This window comes from Chenopodium quinoa, unplaced genomic scaffold (assembly GCF_001683475.1).
Source record: "Chenopodium quinoa cultivar QQ74 unplaced genomic scaffold, ASM168347v1, whole genome shotgun sequence".
Taxonomy (NCBI): Eukaryota; Viridiplantae; Streptophyta; class Magnoliopsida; order Caryophyllales; family Amaranthaceae; genus Chenopodium; species Chenopodium quinoa.
This window is the reverse complement of record NW_018745470.1, coordinates 1,083,941-1,094,401: the sequence shown is the minus strand read 5'-3', so window position 1 is coordinate 1,094,401 and position 10,461 is coordinate 1,083,941.

Genomic DNA, 10,461 nt, shown 5'->3' with positions numbered 1-10,461 from the left:
TTGGTGACTCTTTTGCTCTAGCATCCTTCCTTTTGGACGCCATCATGTTTAAATGCATTATCACAGTAGGGTTTAAAGTTGATGCTTGAAATATTCCCTACAAGGTGGGTCGAGTAAAGGGAGGGGAAGAGGATTCACCGGCGGCTACATTGGGTTAGGGTAGGTGGAGAAGAAGGTGGCGATGGTGGGGCTGGGGTGGCTGGGTCATTTTAGGAATTTTTTAAAAAAACAAATAAAATAGTGACACGTGTCATTGTTGATGCGTATTTTTATAGGATTTTCATAAAATTTCAAGAATCCGGGGATATGAAAGTATTTAATCTAATCAAGACTAAATAACAACTAAACTAGTAGCTAAATTGTTATATACACCCGGGTGTATTGTACACCCATGGGTATCTTATACTCATTTTGTTGATTATTTTTTATTTAATCATCAAATTAAGAGATTTTGTAATTATCTTTTATTTAATCAATAAATGAAGAGCAAAAACTAACTTTGGGTTAGTTGGGTGTATGGTGCGTCGGTGCACCTGGGTGTATGTAACTAATTCTATCTTTCTCATTAAATATCATATGCAATTCTATTGCTAAAAAAATTCATGCAAATTGATCAATTATAATTCAAAACTCTCTGCCTTCATTAATGAAAATAAAGACTATTTATAGGCAAACATCCCATGTTGCTAGGATAACTGAAAGATAAAATATATAAATACTAAAAATTAATCCTAAATAGAAAAAAATATATATCTTCTAATAATATTAGAAAATACTTCGTAATATATTATTAATAAATCTACTAATTCTACTCCAACCCTAATTCGATTAATCACGAGTAACTTTAGATTGACGCGCGCCACTCAACCTCATGATTAATAGACGGCTCAATAAAAGTAAATAAAAATAAATAAATTGATGATATTGATTCCTTGGATACACATCATACTCCCCCTTTTGATAAAAAACTTGAGCTCAAGTTTCATCGTGAAAACAAAGAACTAGGTCGCATGAAGACAAAGTAGCACATATTCCATCACCCAATAGGACCTTGAAGGTTTCATACTCCACCTTATGATTTCAAACGGACCCTAATCCATAGGTTCACCATCCTTGTGATTTACATGAAGCCTTTGAGCCATGAGTGACAACCAAACTTGATCACCTACATCCAATGTTGTACCCTTCCTCAATTGTAGTACTTGATTGCGATGTCGATCTTTCTTAGTAGTGGTAGTATCAAGCACCTCCTCACGGTAAGAACTCTCTTGTTTACTTGTAGGCAAATGCCTTCTTGGTAGTAAAGGTTGGAGGAGCAATCGTCTATCCCTCATAAGCACAAAATACTCATTTGTCTTGCCATTGTGGATGACATGACGATCGATTTGCCATGGACGACCTAAAAGTAGAGCACAAGCTGATAGGCATGTCGCTTACCTAACAAAAAATAACCGAACTAACTCTACTATGTAGTTAAGCAAGTAGGGGTCGAATCCCAAGAGACTAAGGACTAACTAATTAAATAGACTCAAATTAATACTAAGCAAGTAACCAATCAATATAAAGTAACCTATACTAGAACAATTACGAACTATCGAGCAACGAACATTATAATAATGAATTAATCAAGAACTAAAGACATCTAAGATAAAGTATCCCCACTAATATGAATAAATGCAATCGAACAATCCCTTTTCCTTAATTAAACCAATAAATATTCCGCAAGACAAATGCTCCCTGTAATTAGGGATGGCAATATTAAATGGATATCCGCTAACCCGATCCACCCGATTTAATTGGAGGGACGAAATGCCGCATTAAATGGATGAAGTGCGGGTGACGGATGAAGCGGGTGACGGATCGGGTCGGATTCGGGTGGGCCTCCGTTTCATCCACCACCCGATCCGTCATCCGTTTTTCACCCGATACATATACAAAATTAAAAAAAAAAAATTGACATGTACTATAATTCTGTTGTTTAAAACATTTTTTTAAAAAAAAAATTATATAATATTAATTAATCTATATATTGATTTCAAAAAAAAAATCCTCTATTTTCGGTAACCTAACCCCTAATTTTATTTGAACGCTACCTCTTAGTTTCTCAATCTCTCAAAGTAAAAAGAACGCTCTCACTCTCACTCTTACTCTCCTCTTAGTTTCAATCTCACTGCCTCACCGGTAGGGCACTCCGTCAGACTAACAGCACCACGACCCTCCTTACATGCGGGATGCGATACTTAGGCGGTTACTCTCATTAGCGGCAGGACGACAGTCGTCACATACTCACACACCTCCTCTAATTTATTCTTATAGTTTATTTGTAATTTCTAATCATCTAATAATTACTGTTGAAATTCCTTTTTTTTTTTTTAATTACTAGATGTCTAATTTTTTTGTTTAAATTACTAGATTTCTATTTTATATTTAAATTATTAGAAATTATAATAATCATCTGTTAAGCATCCGATCCACCCGTTTCACCCGCGGATGACAAATGGATCGGATGAGGGTGATGGGTTTTGCGGGTGACGGGTGGATCGGGTGGAGCGGATGGAGTGAGCGGGTGGATGCGGGTGAAGCTCCATCCGACTCGAATCCGATCCGCTGCCATTCCTACCTGTAACAATACTAAGAGTTTCTTTCGATCAACTAATAGCTTTCCCTAACATGCAATCAAACCTATTTTAATGGAATCATACACATTGACATTAAGAACGACATCCTATGAGTCCTATAGCAAGAACAATTGGCTATTTTCATGCATAAAGGCTCTTACTTTCAATTAAGGGTCTAAAATCAATTAAGAATCAACTTTCGACCTAATCATATTCAATAATACTATTTCTAGTTAATCATTGATAATAAAACCAGCCCTAATAAAGAGGAATTGTAAATTAATTAAATTGGAAATTGGGAATTAAATAACACATTAATCAATCCATATTAGGGTTCAACCTGACCTTATATTATGAAATTACTCACACATAATAATGGAATAAACTAAACTAATATTGAAAGAAAGCATATAAACAGATTAATTAAGAGAATAAGAGAAGAAAAATTAATACTTGAAGTTAATTATGAAATCTTGAATCTTGAAAGCAAAACCCTAGAAAATAATGTCGAAGAACGTGATAACAAAAAAACTCTAAACTAATGTATGTAAAAGTGATAAATAAAATACTATCTAAAACTATTTCGTTGGTAATCAAGAGGCTGTGACTGGGCTGCGCCACAAGGCCGCGAGCCGCGGTATAGCTGCGGAGTAGGCTACTGACCTTGATTTTCTTGCTCCTTCGTGAAGTGCGCCACAGGCAAGTTGCGGTAAGTCTTGATAAACCGCAATCAAGCTATGGACTAGGCTTCCCTCTTGTGCTTTATAGCTCTATCAACATATTAAATTTAACTTCCATGCCAACTTTACATACTTTCCGAGCAAAAGCCTACAAAACAAGAAAAATAACCCGAGGAGAGAAATAATCGAAATATATAATAAAATGAAACTCAAATAATTAAATGTAGGGATAAAATGTGACAAATATCACATAAATGTAGCATATAAAGTATGTAAATTATCGTGTTATCACAAGCAGTCATAGGAATTGTGTCGAACGATGACTCATCCGTATAACTTCCCACTTTAAAATTAACCGATGCTTGCTTTTGAACCCAAACTCCTCCATTGTCATTCAACCATTTTAATTCGTAAGCATGAGGGTGTTTACGCATAAGTAATTGTAAAGATTCGGCCAAATTTAAAGTACACACATTAGTGCAACTTCCAGTATTGATGATAAAAGAGCACACTTTATCCTTAACAAGATAATTTAAGTGGACGAGATTACACCTTTGAGTGTCAAAACCATCCTCCGGAGTGGAAATCAAAGAGCGCAGTAAGACCAAAGCTTGTCACTCATTTTTCGGAGTGCATCGTGGTTGAGTTTCCCAAAAAATATGACGAACTGTCATGGTCCGAGTGTTCTAACACCTGATCGTGCGACGCGCTCTTGTCTTTTGGCGACAAGTACGAAACCTAGAGCGGAAAGGGTGCGTGAGCACACAACAACATGGACTAAAATTATCTTAAGGAAGCACACGTCAACACGAGTGTGGAGTCGGGGCTTGTGACGACCGATATTCCAAAGCGGGAACAAGCGGGACCGACGACAATGAGGGCATCTTTTAAGGTTCTCTTGGTTTGGACGGGATGCTTTAAAATAAGGCAAGAAATATCTATAAAGTCTTAAATCAATACACAAGTCTTAAAGCAATAAGCAACGGGGTAAGGAGCTTTATCGTTCAAAGGTTGTTGTTGCTCATCTACTAAAACATCATCCATATTATGCAACTTATACGTATAAATTCCTCCCATGTAACCATGGATCGATTGGGGGAATTGTTTGGCAACATGACCCAAACCTTGGCAACGAAAAAATAATGTCTTCCTTGTTGGTTGATGCGAGACTGGAACCTTTTCAAGTTTGCCTTTTAAGGAAGTCATGGTGTCGTCTTTGGGGGCAGCTTGTTGTTCAGTTTCATGGGCAGTAGGGGCAGCAGTATGCTCAGCTTTTGATGCCAAAAGTTGCCCAAAAATGGAACTCTTTCCTATGTTTCATTTTTCCAGCTTCATTGCCAATGAGCAAACGTCATCGAAGGTAGTTAGGGGCTGCAATTCGACCTTAAAACATAGGCTAGGATTGAGGCCAAGAACAAATTTAGCAACTTTTTTGTTCCTTTTCATCCTTACAATCACATGCTATATATAACCTCTCAAATTCCTTGATATAATTATCCCTTGTCATGTACCCTTGTTGCAAAAGGTTGAAATTTTGAAATAAGGTGAATCTATTAAGATCTCACATGCGGCTAATTTATTTCTATTGTATAAATCATAAACTGTGTTCAGACTTATTTTATTTTGACCACATGAATAGTAATGAGTCGAACTTTCTGAAATGGAGTAGTATTTGACAACTAACATTTACATCAACAACATACTTAAACAATCGATGTAAAAGCACGTATGGCCTTACCACTACACAAATACAACAAATAGAAATTATTTTACAATATTATTTCATTAAGTGTAATTTTTGTTCTTTTTTTTTTCTAAAAGGGAATGTGTCATATGTAAATAATAGAGTCGTATTGTCAATTGAATTATATATATATACTCACAAATATACTTAAAGTATCTTAGTCAACTTTACAAACTACCTGTTATGAGTAGTCAGATAATAAGCATAAAAAAATTATAATTTTATTTAAATTTTGAGATTTTTTTTTCTCATTATAACTTAAATAAAAATAAACCAATATTATATATGAATTAAATTATATAAATCAAAACATATGCATTTTACAAAAAAAAAGTAATGCAATCAATTTTGGTAATGTTAGTCAAAAGATTCATCATTCATATAGTCATATAATTTTATCAAAAATATAATTTATTTGATAAAGATTATATAGTTTCCATAAAATTAGACTTTACTAAAATATGAATTTTTGACAATTTTATTTAACGATTTTTTGTTAAAAATATTATATTTTATTTCCATAAAAAATAATATTTATTTGATAAAGATTTTATACATGTTTATAATATTCACGTGTAACATATATATAAGATTTTATAGTTATGAGAAATATTCTATAATATGCGCTAATATATATGAATAAGATGTTTATACGCCAAAAGAATTTTTAATCATAAAAAAAATTAAACTAAAATAAATCAGGGACACATGTTAGCCATGGAGTTAGTGTACACTATTTTAATATAGTAGATAGATAGATATCTTATATAATGGTAGTAAACATTAATTAAGTTAAAAATCAAACATAATTTTTTTTTAATTATATTTTTAAGAAAATATAATTTATAATTACAAGATATATATGTAATTTCTTTATTGTATATTCAAGAAAATATATTTTCTTTTACGTGATATTCTTTATAAGATCAAATATCTATAGATTGAGAAGATTATTTCATGAATAAGATACTAAGACTATTTCGAATATAGCATGAGGGATAATCTTTTTGACGGTATATAATATAGCCTGAGCAATTTCGGATATATCATGAGCAATAAATCCAATAATCTCCTCAACATGATCCCACAAAAAAAATTTACTCCACATGACATTACTACTTAATCGGTTCTTCTAGGACTTATGACTTAATCTATTAATTTTTATTGATTCACTAATCTATATCAATAAAGTAATCACATGCAATTATTTAATTTTCCATGCAAAATCAATCCTTAATTTTCTAATGTGTTGTACCTATCTTATTCCAAGTAACTTTTTGATATACGAATGATAATTTTTTATGTAATAAGGACCATATCAACTAATCAGACAAGTTTATGATACTTAATATTGTAAAAATATTTATACCCAATATCATCGGCTATATATTATGTCTAAAAATGAAGAACAATTTATTATTTTAATAAAGTAAAATATCTTTACTAAAACGATAAATGAGTAAGAATATAATATGAACAAAATTATCTGCAGTAATAATAATACCGTAATAACATAAACTTCTATTATTAATGACAAATTCTATAAAGTGTTATATAACCCTCCCTAAAATCAAATACTTAACTAAAATATATAAAAATTTATAGTTATAAGGATTATTCTATAATATGCAATATATGAATAAGATATTCGACAAATATACACCGAGGAAAAAAAATATAATGCTAAACTAAAACAGAGACACGTGTCAACCATGGAGCTAGTGTACTCTATTTTAGTATAGCATATAGTTTAATAGATTAGATTCGTCACACTGTCTACTTTCATAATATAATTTTGTTATAATTTTACTAATCTATAACTATTAAAAGTGAGAACTTGGCAAGTTGAAAACTCCTTAGTAATAGTGTGGTGACCCTTTTGCCCCTCAAAATGTTCAAATACTATTTTGCCCTTATTTGCCTTTTGGTGATCTGTTTCCTTTGTTGTTTGCTTTTCCAGGATGCTTAGGTGGCGATATCTTGTCTGTTGATTACTTTGTGAGCTGGCTTGGTCTTCGTGGCAGCTGGAATGCACAGCTGTTGCTCTCGTGGTTCTTTTCATGCAAAGATTGCATTGCTTATGGTGTCCTGCATGTACATGGGAGTAGAAATGTATTAGGATTAGGAGTGTTTTAGGAATTGTGTAACATGGGATTATTCTACTTAAGTGTAAAGTTTTAACAGTTCCTTTCATGAAATTTGTTGTTGTACATTGTAATTATAAGATTAAATTTAGACTGGTTTGCTAAGTTTGTAATATTTTTATTTCTTTTAAGGATTGCTAAATCAAATGCTGATATTATGTTGTGTAACATGGGATTATTCTATTTAAGTGTAAAGTTTTAGCAATTCCTTTGATGAAATTTGTTGGTGTGCATTGTAATAATAGGATTAAATTTAGATTGGTTTGCTAAGTTTCTAATATTTTTATTTCTTTTAAGAATTGCTAAATCAAATGTGGTGATTGAGATACATATTTAGGTTATTTAGGGGATTGGCTAATGCAAATACTAATTTAAGGTTGCATTTGTGTTTGCAATTAGTGAACGCTTAGGAGGCTGCCTTTATTTACTAATTGTGTTGAGTTTATGTGGCTGAGTGTTCAGCTTAATTGAGGCTTAAAGTTATTGGTTGCTTTTATTTTGGACGGGGCTGCTATGCTCAGGGTGTGATCAGGCGTGCTAGCAGTTACCAATGCCTTTTGTATTCGTTTTAAGGTTTTGTGTGTTGAATTTGACATTTAAAGCATGGCGGTGTGAGTTGGGCGGCTTAATCTGCTGGAGTCAGCCTCAAACTCACTGGTTATTCCCTTTATCCACTGGTTTACTGGGTGCTCTGTGTTGGTAATGATAAAAATTGAGTATCCCTTTGATTTTTTTCCCCTGTTACATTACATACTTTAGCTTTAGCATTCTTTGTGAGGCTTTTCCTATTTTATTTACAAATAAAGCAAGTTTAAAGTCATTTATATATAACTGAATGTAGACCTTATTTAGCAAAATCGTCACAACGGATAGGAGGAAACATATATGGGGTTTATAAATAAGGTCTACATTCAGTGAGTGAGGGCAGGAAGAGAGAAAGCAAGGAGCATTGTAAAAGGTTGGAGCATACATTGAGGTCGAGGTATAAATTTAAGCTTAATTATTTTTTAAAAAAATTAGCTAAAACTTTATAATGAACAAGCTTTGCTATTTTGTGTTTGGGGTGTAAATATTAGCTTTATTTGGTTTCAAGTAAGGCTCCATGGTTAGCAAGATCTCTATTTTACAAGCTCATTGTCCATACTTGCATTGCTTCAGTTGGATTTCTTAGATGGACATGGCAATTGTGACTTCTGCTGGTTTGCTGTGCAAGTCCTGCTGCCTTTGTATGCTGGTCAAGTACTGCGGGTTTCTCTTCCTTTGCTGCTGGAGTAAGTTTCCTGACCTTTGGTAATTTTTGTTGTCCTGCTATACCCTCAATCAATGGTTGCATGGTTTGTTTCTGTTTGGGTTTGGTGGTCGATTTTGTGGAATGTTTTGTTATTTATAATGCTGTGTTTTGAGGATTCTATCTGTGAGTGATGATACTTTTTTTGTGTGTTTCTTTTTGACAGGTTCTATTAATTTGACAATCAGGAGAGAAGTGTTCTGTAAGTATCTTTGTAGTCTGTTTAGTATATGCAGCTTTGTTTGTGTAAAGTATGTTTTTGACATTTTTAGAATTTTTGGGTGTGGTGGAATATATATTGTGATTATTTGTGCAGTTTGTAGTTCATGTTGGGGATTTAAATGTTGTGACTTATGTAATATTATATGTTCTTTCATGAAATTTTTGGGTTTTGTGGTTTAGCTTTTTTTAATGCATGCCTATTGTTTATGCTTGTTGTGTTGTGGCCTGGTTTGCATTTCATGTTTTTCCTTTAAATGTAAGATTATATTCTCTTCATGAATATAGTGATATAGTGTTGTGATCTGGTGTGGAATTTGTGGTGCGATTGAGAAATTTCCTTAGAATCTGAGTCAATTTAGGCAAGCAATTTGGGCTTGTTTACTTGTAGGGCTACAACTTGGTTGCTTAGGTTTCTTAAATGTGATTGTTGTGGTAAGGATACATTTACAAGGCATGGGTTATGTGATCAGTTTTTAAGAGTTGCATTTGGTTAAGTTCAAGTTTCAGCATTACAGCCTTTGACCTAGGGAGGGATTTGTCTTTGCATTTCAGTTTAGCTTTGGTCAGGGAAACACTGGCAGCTCCAAACATGCCACAACCTGGTTCAGAAAACACTGGTAGGAAATGGATACGTGATTTTCTATACGGACAGGTGATGGCCAACCACCCTCGAAATGTATCCATTTCCTACCAGTGTTTGCTGAACCAGGTTGCATTGTGGCATGCTTGGAGCTGCCAGCTCCTCTGTACACTTTTTTTTGTAAATGGTGGAAATGCTGTTGAGCTGCACCTTGATATGGGTGACATGTTAGGGCCCTATGTGTACAATGGTGGTCCGGCTGATACCCTCAAATCCTCAATTAAAAAGGCATCTGAACAGGCTGTTAGGGGGTTAAGGGTTGAGTTTGGTGTCCAGGTTGATGACTTTTCGAGTGACAGAATTGGTAGGCTAGAACGCTGTGGGTTCTTGTATGAGATGAAACGCCTGGGGTTGGAATCTATTGAAAATCCTAATGGGAAGACACCTGTGAGGTGGCCTTCTGTTCCAAATCAGAAACGCGCTGCTAAGTACGTCTGCATTGATTACCTAGATGTTTTGCATACTTTGGCTGCTGAAATTGGAGCCAGTGTCTCATCAGTTGAAGCTCTGGAAATAGCTGACAAGAAGTGCATTGCTTGGCTTACAATATGCAATCCATACTCTTCTGCTGGTCTAGAGTGCATATACAGTTCACTGACTGGGAAATGCAAGACTGCTGTTCAAGATGCAGCAAAGAAAGGAGTACACTTTTTATGTTCAAGCTACAATTTGAAAATTGTGGATTTGAATCATGCAGATGTGATTTATGCTGGGATTAAGTGTGCTCTGGCAAAGGAGAGTTTTATGGCAGTTAAGGAGCGTGTCTTAGGTGTTCAGCAGCCATTGCATTTGCCTCCGTTTTTCACTGCAGCTGAGTGAAGCACTCCTAAATCTACTGCCCATCAATTAGAGTCTTCTGGCTGTCCCCCAGCTGCACCACGGAAGCCTAAAGCACGCCCCAACAAAGCTTCTCAGGCTACTCTTACTCCTGTTGCAGTCCCTGAAGACTTGGAGCTTGTGTTTAAGCGCAGGAAATTAGAATAGAATCTAGGGGGAAGGGTCTTTTGGGGGTTGTTTTGTGAACATGGCACATTCTTACAGACATAGCTAGATATGCTTGTTTTAGAAACTAGCTTATGTTTCTTGTTAGTGGTGATTAGCACTACTTATGTTTGTTATTCCTAA